Genomic DNA, 15,412 nt, shown 5'->3' on the forward strand with positions numbered 1-15,412 from the left:
TTCAAGCTTAATGCAAACTTGAATGCAGATTTGTTGCTCAACTCACTCAGTCATTTTGAATGCAATGGCCACACAGTACACATGCTCACTTAACAGCGTCTAGTGCCTCCACTGACTAGTACAGTGAAGTCGTCATTGTTGATGCATGCACATTCCAGTCCACTCTCCTTAGCTGCCAGTTTACATTGATATCATGCAAACCGTTCTTGTTATGTGAACAACGGCTGGACTTTTTCCAGACAGATCTCGTATAATGTTATGCATCTCTTGGTACAAAGAAACTGGAAACAGTTTAAGTAATTTGTTGCAGTGAGAATGTCATCAATGGAAAGAGAGGGGAATTCTGTTGTCCACTTGTAAATACGATTGGTAGATATAACATGGTAGTTCATATACAACCCTATAGTAACTTGATAAATGTCACGATTCGGGGAACCCAACACGCTAACATACACACAGACACTCACACAGAAAGTGTGCAGTACCGGTCCTTAGAGTGGCCGGGCTAAGCACACACAGAATAGTCAGGAGACAAGCCGAGTAAGGGGAACCAGAAAACAGAATAACGAGAAACAAGCCGAGGTCAAAGGGTAGGAGAAAGTCACAAAGTCAGTATAACAAGCCAGAGAGTACGTAACCAGAAATCACACGTTCAGCATCAATACTATAAAGCAAAGACCACAACAGGGCAGGGAGGAACAGGAAAGGTAAGTATATAAACCAGAAGGTTAATTCTGATTGGCTAATTTCCAATCAGAATTAACAATCACACGTGGGAGATATCTAAACCTCCCACTGTGATTGAGGCACTGTGCCTTTAACGCCGGGTCAGGTGACTGACCCCGGCGTGTAACAAATTGGCCGGTCTCCCAGCGTGCAGCGTCATGCATGCTGCCACTGGGGGACCCGGAAGAAGACGCGGACGGCACCCGTGGCTGGGAGGATGCCGCCCGCCGAACACCTGGCAGGAAGGGGACCGTGGACGGCTGGAGGGTGAGTGCCGCGAGCGGACTGCAGCCTCCCCTTGCAGCCGCCCGCGGGGTCCTGACATTACCCCCCCCTCGAAGACCGCCCAGAGGGCGGGAAGCAGAAGGCTTCAAAGGAAACCGGGCATGAAAGGAGCGGATCAAAGAGGGAGCGTGCAGATCAGAGCACGAAACCCAAGATCGGTCCTCAGGGCCGTACCCCTTCCAATCCACCAGATATTGCAGCCGACCCCTAGAAACACGAGAGTCGAGAAGGGCAGCCACTTCGTACACATCACTGGGGACAGCGCGAGGGGAAACAGGCCGCCCGAGGGGACGAGAGAACCGGTTGCAAAGCAAGGGCTTCAAAAGCGAAACGTGAAACGTGTTCGGAATGCGCATGGAAGAGGGCAAGTCCAGGGAGTAGGAAACGGGGTTAACCCTACGTAACACCTTGTAGGGACCAAGGAACCTGGGAGCGAACTTCATCGAGGGAACCTTGAGGCGGAGGTTCCTAGAGGACAACCATACCCTATCACCCGGAACATAGGAAGGGGCCGCACCCCTATGGCGATCAGCAAACTTCTTCTGAGCAGCCGCTGAACGGGACAGCGCAACATGGACCTGATCCCACATCTTCCGCAAAGAGGCGAGGTGCTGGTCCAAAGCGGGCATTCCCTTGTCGGAGAACGCACCGGGAAGGACGGAAGGCCGAAACCCATAAGCAACCTCAAAAGGACTTAAGCCAGTAGACGAATGAGACACCGTATTCCTGGCAAATTCAGCCCACGGAAGGAGGCGAGACCAGTCATCCTGGTGCGCATTAGTGAAGCAGCGCAAATACAATTCCACAGACTGATTAGCACGTTCGGCTGCACCATTAGATTGCGGGTGATAGGAGGAAGTAAACGACAAGGAGACCCCCATCTCGGCACAAAAACCCCTCCAAAACCGAGAGACAAATTGAGGACCCCTGTCAGATACAATATTCTCAGGTACCCCATGCAAGCGGAACACTTCCTTGGCAAACACCTGAGCAAGCTGAATCGCAGAAGGCAGTTTCTTAAGCGGAATAAAGTGCGCCATTTTAGAGAACCTATCCGTCACAGTTAATATCACTGTCTGACCATCGGAAGGAGGAAGGTCTACAATAAAATCCATGGATAAGTGGGTCCATGGTTTATTGGGTATCGATAGAGGCATCAGGAGACCCTGGGGTCTCACATTAGGGGACTTACACTGCGTACAGACCCGACAAGCCTGCACAAAATCCACCACGTCTCGCTTGAGTGAAGGCCACCAGAACTGTTGAAGGAGGCCCTTATAAGTCTTGGTAACCCCTGGATGACCAGCAGTTTTGGCGGTGTGAAATAAAGTTAATAACTTCTTTCTGTCATTCACTTTAACGTATAGTCTGCCAACAGGCGTCTCAGGGGGTGCTTGAGTTTGGTATGTCTTAATATTATCAAGAACAAGAGACGAAACAACCAAACGGGTAGCAGCTATTATCTGAGACGCAGGTACAATAGGTTCAGGGGTCGAGTTAACAGATTCTAGAGGTTCATACTGTCGAGAGATAGCGTCAGCTTTGGCATTACGGCAACCAGGTCTATAGGTAATCACGTATTGGAAGCGTGAAAGAAATAGAGACCATCTAGCCTGCCGGGCGGACAACCTTCTAGCATCAGCTATATAGGAGAGGTTCTTATGATCTGTTATAACCATAACTTTGAGTCTAGAACCCTCTAATAAGTACCTCCATTCCTTAAAAGCTAACACAATAGCTAATAGTTCCCTGTTCCCAACATCGTAATTCTTTTCTGGATCAGATAACCTTTTTGAAAAGTAGCAACAGGGATGGAGGGGTTCGTCATACGATGATCTCTGTGACAGTACTGCTCCCACGCCTGATTCAGAAGCGTCCACTTCCATAACAAAGGGAAGGGAAGGATCAGGGTGGCGTAGTACTGGAGCAGAGGCAAATGCCTTCTTGAGAGTTTCGAAGGCCTTAAGGGCTTCAGGAGTCCATACCCTAGGGTGTAGACCTTTCTTAGTCAGCTTCGTTATAGGGGAGATAAGTGGTGAAAAGTTTCTTATAAATTTCCTGTAATAGTTGGCAAATCCTATAAAACGCTGGATAGCCTTAAGACCTTGGGGAAGCGGCCAGGATAGTATGGCTTCTAACTTAGCAGGATCCATACTGAAACCCTGTTCGGAAATTATATATCCTAGAAATTGCACCGAGGTCTGATCGAACAAACATTTTTCTAATTTACAATAAAGTCCGTTCTGTAATAACCTTTTCAGCACCATCCTAACATGATTATGATGTGTCTGCAAATCAGGGGAATATACAAGGATGTCGTCAAGGTACACCACGGCACAGACATGCAATAGATCCCTGAGGACATCGTTTATGAGGTCCTGAAACACAGCGGGAGCATTACACAGTCCAAAAGGCATGACTAGATACTCGTAATGTCCGCTACGTGTATTGAATGCTGTTTTCCACTCATCATTCTCCTTTATACGAACAAGGTTATAAGCCCCCCTGAGGTCTAATTTAGTGAAGTATTTAGAACCTTTGACCCGGTCAAATAACTCCGTGATGAGGGGAATAGGGTAGGCATTTTTAATCGTTATATTGTTCAGGCCCCTGTAGTCTATACAAGGCCGTAGGTCACCCTCCTTTTTGGCAACAAAAAAGAAACCAGCCCCAGCAGGAGAGGAGGACCTTCTGATAAAACCTTTACTTAAGGCTTCCTTTATGTACTCCTCCATTACCTGGTTCTCTTTTTCAGAAAGAGGGTATACCTTACCCCTAGGTGGCATAGTACCAGGTAAGAGGTTTATGGCACAATCATATTCACGGTGCGGGGGTAGTTTATCTGCCTCCCTTTTTTCAAACACCATAGCTAGGTCCGCATACACAGGAGGAACATTAACAGAAAGTGGTTTGGCTGTGGGTACATTAAGCAAGCCAACAGGACAAACACGAGTCATACATTCCCTTTGACAAGATTTCCCCCAGGAGAGAATCTCCAAACAACCCCAATCAATCATCGGATTGTGTTTAACCAACCAGGGGAAGCCCAAAACGACAGAGGCTGTAGGGGAGTTGATTATTTGAAAGGACAATCTTTCCTTGTGCAAGGCACCCACAGACATAACCAGTTCTTTGGTCTCATGGGTCACCAGAGGTTTCTCCAGTGGTCTACCATCTATGGCCTCCACAGCCAAGGGAGTGACCTTTTGGATCAGAGTCAAAGATGCGGTTTTAGCAAAACTCTCATCCATAAGATTGTCAGCAGCCCCTGAATCTATCAAGGCTTTGGTAATCACGGTAGTATTACCAACAAAAAGGGTAACCGTAATAAACGGTCTAGTAATGGGGACGTGAGGGGTAAACGACATAACACCCGAGGCCGACCCCTCTATAGGCCTTGGGTGCTGCAGTTTTCCCCGCAATTCAGGGCAGGTTCTTAGAAGATGTCCCCTTTTCCCACAGTAAAGGCATAACCCTTCCCTTCTTCGGTATGATTTTTCTACCTCAATTAACCCAGTAACACCCAATTGCAAGGTTTCAGGGGGAGGTTGGCTAGAAGGGGGTAATGCCAGTAACGCAGTACTGGGTAAAGCAGGTAACATCTGAGTATACATACGCCTCTGACTACGTCTCTCTCTAATACGATTATCAATACGGATGATATAATCTATAAGATCATCCAGAAGGACAGGCAATTCCCTGGAGGCTATTTCGTCCAGGATGTAAGCGGCCAAACCCTCCTGAAAGGCTGTAACGAGGGCATCATTATTCCAAACCACCTCAGCTGCTAGAGTGCGGAATTCGATAGTGTAATCCGCTACAGATCTGTTAACCTGTCGGACCCTAAGCAGAGCTTTGCCAGCAGAAGCAACCCTGCCGGGTTGATCAAATGTGCGTTTGAAAGCGGTCAAAAAGTCTGCAAAGGACATTGGGGAAGCATTCTCCCACATGGGATTAGCCCATGCTAAAGCTCTCCCTGACAAGTGGTTTATCAAAAAGGCTATTTTAGATCTGTCAGTGGGATAGGAACGTGGATTCATCACCAAATGGATGTCAATTTGGTTGAGGAAACCACGACACAATGCCGGGTCACCGCTGTAGCGCTGTGGCGGCGTCATATGCACTACATGGGCAGGAACGGGTGCCGGAGTGGGAATGGGCTCGGACACAGCAGCAGCAACCTCCTGAACGGCAGGCTGCAAGTGTGCAGTGCGAGCCAGTATGGTTTGCAAAGCTTGAGCAAACTGATCCATACGGTGGTCCAAGCCATCCATTCTAGCCTCCTGATTAACTAGGAGCTGTGGTATGTCAGCAGGTTCCATTATGGCCCTGTTGTAATGTCACGATTCGGGGAACCCAACACGCTAACATACACACAGACACTCACACAGAAAGTGTGCAGTACCGGTCCTTAGAGTGGCCGGGCTAAGCACACACAGAATAGTCAGGAGACAAGCCGAGTAAGGGGAACCAGAAAACAGAATAACGAGAAACAAGCCGAGGTCAAAGGGTAGGAGAAAGTCACAAAGTCAGTATAACAAGCCAGAGAGTACGTAACCAGAAATCACACGTTCAGCATCAATACTATAAAGCAAAGACCACAACAGGGCAGGGAGGAACAGGAAAGGTAAGTATATAAACCAGAAGGTTAATTCTGATTGGCTAATTTCCAATCAGAATTAACAATCACACGTGGGAGATATCTAAACCTCCCACTGTGATTGAGGCACTGTGCCTTTAACGCCGGGTCAGGTGACTGACCCCGGCGTGTAACAAATTGGCCGGTCTCCCAGCGTGCAGCGTCATGCATGCTGCCACTGGGGGACCCGGAAGAAGACGCGGACGGCACCCGTGGCTGGGAGGATGCCGCCCGCCGAACACCTGGCAGGAAGGGGACCGTGGACGGCTGGAGGGTGAGTGCCGCGAGCGGACTGCAGCCTCCCCTTGCAGCCGCCCGCGGGGTCCTGACAATAAAATAGTTAGTTTGAGAAGGATTAAAATTTTTTTAGTAAACTGGGTGAGTCCAGTCATTGGCTTGTAGGTGCAGTAAGATTATTTCAGTATAGGTCCGAATTTATGAATATGAAAAAGGGGGATTTGAAGGGAAGGAACTTATCTCTTAGTTGTTAATGATTTAGGATTATATGATGTTGAGAGTCTAAGCATTTGCCAATGAAGGATAGGGAGCAATTATGCCAAGGTTGAAGAAGTTAGGTAAGTAAGCCATTGTGGAAACAGGGATTTGAGAGGAATGTGTGAAATCTTGAATATTGCCAATTAAGGTCAAGTTTGATTCTTCTACATTTCCAAGCTTTAATAGTAGGAAAAACTGTATGCTTATGTTTAAAATGTAGTAAGTTGGTGAGGGGAATTTCTGGACATAATTGCTGTTCCATAAAGTAATTAAAAAAAATGTATCTTGTTCTAAAATACAGTCCAAAACGTGGCAGTATCTCACCGCAAAATGTATTTTAAGATATAGGGTATATTGAGGCCTAAATTAAATCTAGGTTTCTGCAACTGTAAGAGCCAACCTGACTCCCCCCATGGCATAGGAAGATTGTAAAAGGAGAGGATAACTGTTGCACATCATGTATCAAAAATAGTATTAGAAGGATTTGTATTAGGCTTAATAGTTTGGGAAATAATATGGATGTAAAAGGCATTACCTGCCGGGTATTTTAAGAGAAAGTTGAGGCCAATCTTCCAGTTGAGTTTGATAATTTAAAATAAGAATTGAAAGGTTAGAGTCAGATATATAAGGTAAGGTGCCATCTGCAAATGCTGTGATGTTTATTCAACATTAACAAATAAAAAATTCCAGGTGAGAAATTTGGTAAATATGAGACATACGAGTTAATGGATTCAAGGAAGAAGATGAAAAAGAATTGGAGTTAATGGACATTCCTGATGGACTGCTCATTCCATAAGGCGTTTTTAATATTCAAAGCAAGTGAGACCAAGATACCCATTTAAAAGCATTTTAACCATCCAGGTTCAGGAGTTCCCGAGTACAAAGGGGGTCATTTCCACTACCAATAAGGATAAGAAAGCTCTAATATCCTTGACAGACTATCTTCCCCTGATGAATTCCAACTGTTTCAGTTGTAAAATATTTGACAAAAACCTTTGTAATCTCTTGGCTATAATTTAAGAGAGAAGTTTAAAATCTTATGTGGAATAGGGCAGTAAGATGGAACCAAGTCTGGTTTTTTTCCTGGTTTAAGGGGTCGTATAGTATTGACTTGTCTTCCTTAACCTAACATATTCTAGCCTATTTATGGTACTAACGCATAATTTCAGGTGGGGAAGAAGGTGGGATTTAAATATCTGTATCAGGAGTTTTTCCAGACCCTGCTGAAAAAATTGCCCATCTAATTTCTTTTTTTTTTTTTTTATTGGGGCATTAAGTAAGTTTCTGAAAACGAGACAAGCGAGTAGGATCTGCTTCTCGTGACAGTTGATCACCTCCAATAGGTTCTTTATGGTTCGCATTATACAGATCAGAGTAATAAGAATGGAAAAGCTTAGTAATATCAGGTCAGTAGATAAATGTGAGATAGGTAGAGAGAGGAATTCGGTCAAAAACTCCAAGGCTGTTTAGCAGTCACCTAATTGGCCCAGTACATGGGGAGTCAGAGTTACTGAGCTCGACTGAATGGCAAAAGCTTGGAGTATTGCTTAGAGTATTGTCTTGTGATTTGTTATTGATATGAAACCTCCTATGACTGTACTGATAAAGTCTTCTTGTCTGTTTGTTCAGAAGCAAGAACTCACGGACGCACATAGTGCTCTTATAATAATGGGAAAAAATAGTGGATGATTATTATAGAAACATTCGTTATTATACTGGTATAGAGGGGAGTCTACCACAGAGAGTATTTTACTCTGAACTATTTGTTGTAAAACAAAATGAATATTCTATAAAGTCGATGGTACACAAAAAAATTGAATAAAATCCAAATACTATGTTGCTTTAATAGAAAAAGACAATATGTATGTATATAGTTATCATCAAAATTATTCAACTCCCAATAAAAAAATCAAGTTTATTGTCAAAAACTGCAATTAACAAATCAAACGAAAGCAATTGAAATAGCTCAACATAACAAATGCTTCAAGTAGTTTCCCAAAATTCAACTGAAAATGCAACTTCTCCAGTTTTAAAGTTATTTGTCCCCCTGAGTAGAATCCCTCACAACAGCACACAAATGCAAAACAGGTTATCTATACAGGTTCATGGAAATGTGAGTGTGATACCAGCCATTGCTAATTTGTATCTTTATGGTGTTAAAGCTGTCTTACCCTACGGAAGTGTTCTGTTCTCTATTTGCTTAAAGAGACATAAACTTCAAAGCATTAATGTGGTATATTTATATAACACTAAAGTACACATATGGTGTATTATTTTTTACACTTTTTGGTTTTATTTATTATGAGATTTTATTAAGGACAAATTAGTAATTTGTTACATGTGAGTTTACAGAGGAAGAGGTTCTATTTCAACTGTCAAAAGTAAAGACAAATAAGTCAATGGGACCTGATGGAATACACACAAAGTTATTAAAATAGCTTAGTAGTGTACTAGCAAAACCATTAACAGATTTATTTAACCAATTATTGTTAACAGGAGTAGTCCCAGAAGATTGGAAGTTAGCAAATGTTGTGCCCATTCACAAGTAAGTTAGTAGGGAGGAGTCGGGCAACTATAGACCAGTAAGCCTTTCTTCAGTAGTGGGGAAAGTAATGGAAACCATGTTAAAGGATAGGATTGTTAAACACATGGATTTCAAGATCAGAGACAACATGAGTTTACTTCAGGGATATTATGCCAAACTAATCTTATTGATTTTTTTGATTGGGTAACTAAAATTATAGATCAGGGTGGTGCAGTAGACATTGCTTACCTAGATTTCAGTAAGGCTTTTGACACTGTTACGCATTGAAGGCTTATCAATAAACTGCAATCTTTAAGTTTGGATTCCAATATTGTTGAATGGGTAAGGAAGTGACTGAGTGACCGGCAACAGAGGGTTGTAGTCAATGGAGTATATTCGAAGCTTGGGCTTGTCACCAGTGGGGTACCTCAGGGATCTGTACTTGGACCCATTCTCTTTAACCCCTTAAGGACCAAACTTCTGGAATAAAAGGGAATCATGACGTGTCACACACGTCATGTGTCCTTAAGGGGTTAATGTTTTTATTAGTGATATTGCAGAAGGTCTTGATGGTAAGGTATGTATTTTTGCTGATGATACTAAGATACGTAACAGGGTTGATGTTCCAGGAGGGATAAGCCAAACAGCAAATGATTTAGGTAAACTAGAAAAATGGACAGAGTTGTGGCAACTGACATTTAATGTGGATAAGTGTAAGATAATGCATCTTGGATGTAAAAAACCCAAGGGCAGAGTACAGAATATTTGATTGAGTCCTAACCTCAACATCTGAGGAAAGGGATTTAGGGGTGATTATTTCTGATGACTTAAAGGTAGGCAGACAATGTAATAGAGCAGCAGGAAATGCTAGCAGAATGCTTGGTTGTATAGGGAGAGGTATTAGCAGTAGAAAGAGGGAAGTGCTCATGCCATTGTACAGAACACTGGTGAGACCTCACTTGGAGTATTGTACGCAGTACTGCAGACTATATCTCCAGAAGGATATTGATACTTTAGAGAGAGTTCAGAGAAGGGCTACTAAACTGGTTCATGAATTGCAGGATAAAACTTACAAGGGAAGGTTAAAGGAACTTAACATGTATAGCTTGGAGGAAAGACGAGACAGGGGGGATATGATATAAACATTTAAATACATAAAGGGAATCAACACAGTAAAGGAGGAGACTATATTTAAAAGAAGAAAAACTACCACAACAAGAGGACATAGTCTTAAATTAGAGGGGCAATGGTTTAAAAATAATATCCAGAAATATTACTTTACTGAGAGGTTAGTGGATGTATGGAATAGCCTTCCAGCTGAAGTGGTAGAGGTTAACACAGTAAAGAAGTTTAAGCATGCATGGGATATGCATAAGGGTATCCTAACTATAAGATAAGGCCAGGGACTAATGAAAGTATTTAAAAAAAAATTGGGCAGACTAGATGGGTTGAATGGTTCTTATTTGCCGTCACATTCTATGTTTCTATGTTCCTATGTTTCTATATTACTGCGCTGTTCACTTTAAATGGACACTATAGTGACCAAAACAACTTTAGCTTAATGAAGCAGTATTAGTGTATATATCATGCCTCTGCAGTCTCACTGCTCAAATCTCTGCCCCTTAGGAGTTAAATAACTTTGTTTCTGTCCATGCAGCCCTAGCAACACCTCTCCTGGCTGTGACTCACACAGCCTGCATGAAAACAAAATGGTTTACTTTTCAATCAGATGTAACTTACCTTAAAAGTTTTTTTTCTCCTGCTCTTTAAATGTAAAACTTCCTGGGTCCTGCAAGCTATTAACAGCACAAGAGATAAATGCATTCTAAATTATATAGAAATTGCGATAAAGGAAGTGTAAACATTAGTTGGCTCTTTACAGGAAGTGTTTAGGATGACTGTGCAAGTCACATGCAGGGCTGTGTGACTAGAGCTGTATAAACAAAGTGATGTAACTCCCAAATGGCAGAGAATTGAGCAGTGAAACTGCGGGGGCATGATCTATACACAAAAATGGCTTCATTAAGCTAAAGTTGTTTTGGTGATTATAGTGTCCCTTTAATTAATATTGTGTTTATTCTTTTTTATGGTAAAATTTTAGTGATTGATTTTCACACTGAAACTAGCTACACTTTATTCACTTCTAAGCGCCAATTTTCACATTTTTTCTTCTATACTTTAGTTTGTTTTTAGTTTTTTTTTTCCCCAAATCAGCTATTTTGGCCAACATTTTGCAATCTGGTTTTTAATTTACTCTAATTCACTGTTTACTGAATGAGCCTCTTTGTCTTAATGGGTATCATTTATGTCACAGTGCAAATTTGTGTGAACAATGACGTTCTATAGTAGTCAAAACCAATAACAGAACTTTATCTCCATATTCAGCTGATACATCGGACAAGATTGCCTAGGTCCTTGAACTACTGAAAGATAATAAAACAAAAGCACAATGCAGATGCTCGGTGATATCTGCTTATTAATTAGATATTATGGAATTGTGTTACGGAGAAAGTCTTGTGATAATGAAAAAAACTACGCTCTATTAGCACACACATGGACTGTGAAAAAAGAAAACAAAACTTAAATACATTTTTTGTCAGAGTTTTTTTAAATAAAAATGAAAAAAATAATATTTATTTAAAAAAAATGAAAATGAAATAGATTTTAATATGTAATTCTAAACTGAAGGAGAGATCTGCGTTCTAAACAACTGACATACATATTTTCCCATCCATTAATGAATTTATGATTTGCCAAGACAGTGATCATTCTATTTTCAAACATCTTCCTTCGTGGAAAAACGTAATATGAGTCGGAATGATTACGTGTTTAAGAAGCACACATACAAGCACTCAAATGCTGACCAGAGACAACACGAGTACAAGATTAGAATTTATTAGTTGAAAACAGCAGTAACGTTTTCTGAGAGTGACCCAAGGGCACCATTTTGCTCATATAAATTACTAACGCAGAGTTGAATTCCCTTGAATCCCTTGAAATACATTGTACATTCAAAGGATCAAAAATGTCAAAATTTATTTTTCTTTTGTAAAAAATAAATAAATAATAAATAATACCAACAGCAATGACTATATGTATGTAAAGGTAACATAATCTTCTATTTTAAGTTTTTCGTCCGTCAGATGATTCTCATTAGAGAACGCAATATAAAGAGGTTTCAGTATAAATCATAGAAAAAGACCCTTAAATGAATTCAAATCTCTCATTGCTTTCTTTGTGCTATCTCTGTACAAGCAATATAGTCATTCATGGATATCCACTAAAGAAAATGTTTTGAATGTATACTCACACAGCTGTATTGGAAACATTGTCCATGTCTGTCATTTTTAGTAAAGATAGCTTTCTCTAAAAGATAAAACGCTTCTCTCCCAATCCCATGTTTACCCGGGCTAACATTCATTTTGCATTGAAAGCAGTGTTCGCAACGAAATTTTTAAGCTGTAGTTTGCAATTTAATGTCACAAGATCAACACTTGTAACATTGCTCTTAACACTACACACACGCCATATAAAATGGGTGCAATGCTCAAAGAGGACGGTTTCGATATAATAAGATATATTGCATGTATTGCACTAGTGTGTTCAAGTGGGAAGTGACTGTATGAATAAGTGCTTTGATAATATGTATTTTCCTGAGAAGGAGCAATAAACGCACCGATCATGTACATCTTATCTGAGATTTAAAGATCATTCCATTCATTTAGAACATTCTGCCGTATTAATGTTTCTTTCCTTCTCTCCCACTTGGGACAGCACGGATGAAGTATGATGCATCTGTTACAGAGACCTGTCTGAAACAAAAATCCATTTTAATTAGCAAATCACAGTCAAATCAAAACTATTAAAGCTAAAAGTAAACTTTCTATAAAGTGTTTCTATAAATTGTTCTTAATTTTGTGTCACTTTATGTGACAGGAGTTTGTGTGTTTTCCTATTAAATAGATTAGTAATTCATTTTGCAGTTTCAGTAACAAATCTTATGAAAGGGACGCTTCAGGCACCATAACCACTTCACCTAATTGATGAGGTTATGGTGCTAGGATAACATACCTGCTTTCTAACTGTTTAGCTATTTTTCAATTTGTCAAAACAAAGCTTATAGCTCCACCTAGACATCCTGTCAGTCAAAAAGCCATAAGTAATACTTCTTGGCTCTCGTACTAATTCATACCAAAGTGTTTATGCATCAGCATTCATACCGTGCCGAAACGAGAGGGACTGGCAGGGGCTGCAACCCAGGAGAGAGCACTTGTATGTCCAAACAATGCTGTCCTAAATTCAAATCCAGCATTTAACCATCACTGTTGGCAGCCCTCCAACAGTTCCGCTTTCGTCTGGATAGTCCCGATTTCCAGGTACTATCCCATTGTCCCATTTTAGATCCCTTGTTACCAGAAAGTGTCCCCAGGAAGCACAGTGCAAGCACATCATTCCTGCACAATCCTGATGGTTGGGGGGGGCTGCTAAAGACATGGGTCATGTGACTGGTGATGCCCCCTCAGGATCCCACCCTCCCTGTCCCGATTGCCCACTCCCAGTTGTTGGGAGACATGCTTTGGATTTGCGAGCACTCATTCTAGTGAGCATGTCTGCAAGGCTTATTACTTAAGCATGCTATACATATTAGAAACATAGAAACATAGAATGTGACGGCAGATAAGAACCATTTGGCCCATCTAGTCTGCCCAGTTTTCTAAATACTTTCATTAGTCCCTGGCCTTATCTTATAGTTAGGATAGCCTTATGCCTATCCCACGCATGCTTAAACTCCTTTACTGTGTTAACCTCTACCACTTCAGCTGGAAGGCTATTCCATGCATCCACTACCCTCTCAGTAAAGTAATACTTCCTGGTATTATTTTTAAACCTTTGTCCCTCTAATTTAAGACTATGTCCTCTGGTTGTGGTAGTTTTTCTTCTTTTAAATATAGTCTCCTCCTTTACTGTGTTGATTCCCTTTATGTATTTAAATGTTTCTATCATATCCCCCCTGTCTCGTCTTTCCTCCAAGCTATACATGTTAAGATCCTTCAACCTTTCCTGGTAAGTTTTATCCTGCAATCCATGAACCAGTTTAGTAGCCCTTCTTTGAACTCTCTCTAAGGTATCAATATCCTTCTGAAGATAGGGTCTCCAGTACTGTGTACAGTACTCCAAGTGAGGTCTCACCAGTGTTCTGTACAATGGCATGAGCACTTCCCTCTTTCTACTGCCAATACCTCTCCCTATACAACCAAGCATTCTGCTAGCATTTCCTGCTGCTCTATTACATTGTCTGCCTACCTTTAAGTCATCAGAAATAATCACCCCTAAATCCCTTTCCTCAGATGTTGAGGTTAGGACTCAATCAAATATTTTGTACTCTACCCTTGGGTTTTTACGTCCAAGATGCATTATCTTGCACTTATCCACATTAAATGTCAGTTGCCACAACTCTGACCATTTTTCTAGTTTACCTAAATCATTTTCCATTTGGCTTATCCCTCCTGGAACATCAACCCTGTTACATATCTTAGTATCATCCGCAAAAAGACACACCTTACCATCAAGACCTTCTGCAATATCACTAATAAAAATATTAAAGAGAATGGGTCCAAGTACAGATCCCTGAGGTACCACACTGGTGACAAGCCCAAGCTTCGAATATACTCCATTGACTACAACCCTCTGTTGCCTGTCACTCAGCCACTGCCTTACCCATTCAACAATATTCGAATCCAAACTCAAAGATTGTAGTTTATTGATAAGCCTTCTATGTGCAACAGTGTCAAAAGCCTTACTGAAATCTAGGTAAGCAATGTTAAATCTAGACGTGTAAAGCATGGCTCCTCGATTGGCAGGGCTTTTAGGATGAGATGCAAGATCCACTTTAAAACACTGCTTTAACAACTGAAACACCATTTGACTAGAAATAATTCAGAGTTAGCATCCTCGCACCATAACTACTTCAATAATCTGAAATGACTATGGTGCCTAGAGAGTCTATGTAAAACATTCTGGCAAGTATTTTGTATATTACTTCAGAATTATTGTTCCCATTCTACCTTTCTGTGTTTTAAATTAACATTGAGTTAATGACACACCTTGCCTGTTTCAGCCCCAGTGCTCAATTCCATTTCAAGCTTTACTCAAAGAAAACAAAATGATGAATGCTGGTTTTCAGGATGCCTTGGAGGCCCAAACTTACTCACAATTCTTAACATTCTGCTTTCTTCAACTATGTTGCTTCTTTTTAACAAATCTCCATACTCTATTGGGATTATTCACTAGCATGAGAATAATTGGGAACCCAATAATCTGAAAATAAAGAATGTGAGAATTCCGTCTGCACTTTTTTTAACACATATCACTATAAATATTATGCAATATTAAACAATAGTAATAACCATTATAATAATAATAATAATAATAATAAATTAAACAATCTCTGTTCTCTGATCTTTAATACAGGGGCAGGTTTCTACGCCGTACATACATTTTTATGACTCTGGACATTTCCTGTTTAATTATTTTGTTTAGGTCATTGTTAAGTACATGTACGTCAAACGATGCTTGCTCATATCCTCTAGAGGTATATTCGATCTGGCTCAAGCCGGACAGGCAGAAATAGGAATGTCCCATTAGTTTCAGCATGAGACCAGTATAACGTATATATAGATAAGATCTGTGAGCTTTAGAGCTGCCCTGGGCTGCTAGAATCTCAGAGCTTTCCTAAAAAACAC

The sequence above is a fragment of the Pelobates fuscus genome, chromosome 8, assembly GCF_036172605.1.
Source record: "Pelobates fuscus isolate aPelFus1 chromosome 8, aPelFus1.pri, whole genome shotgun sequence".
NCBI classification, from domain to species: domain Eukaryota; kingdom Metazoa; phylum Chordata; class Amphibia; order Anura; family Pelobatidae; genus Pelobates; species Pelobates fuscus.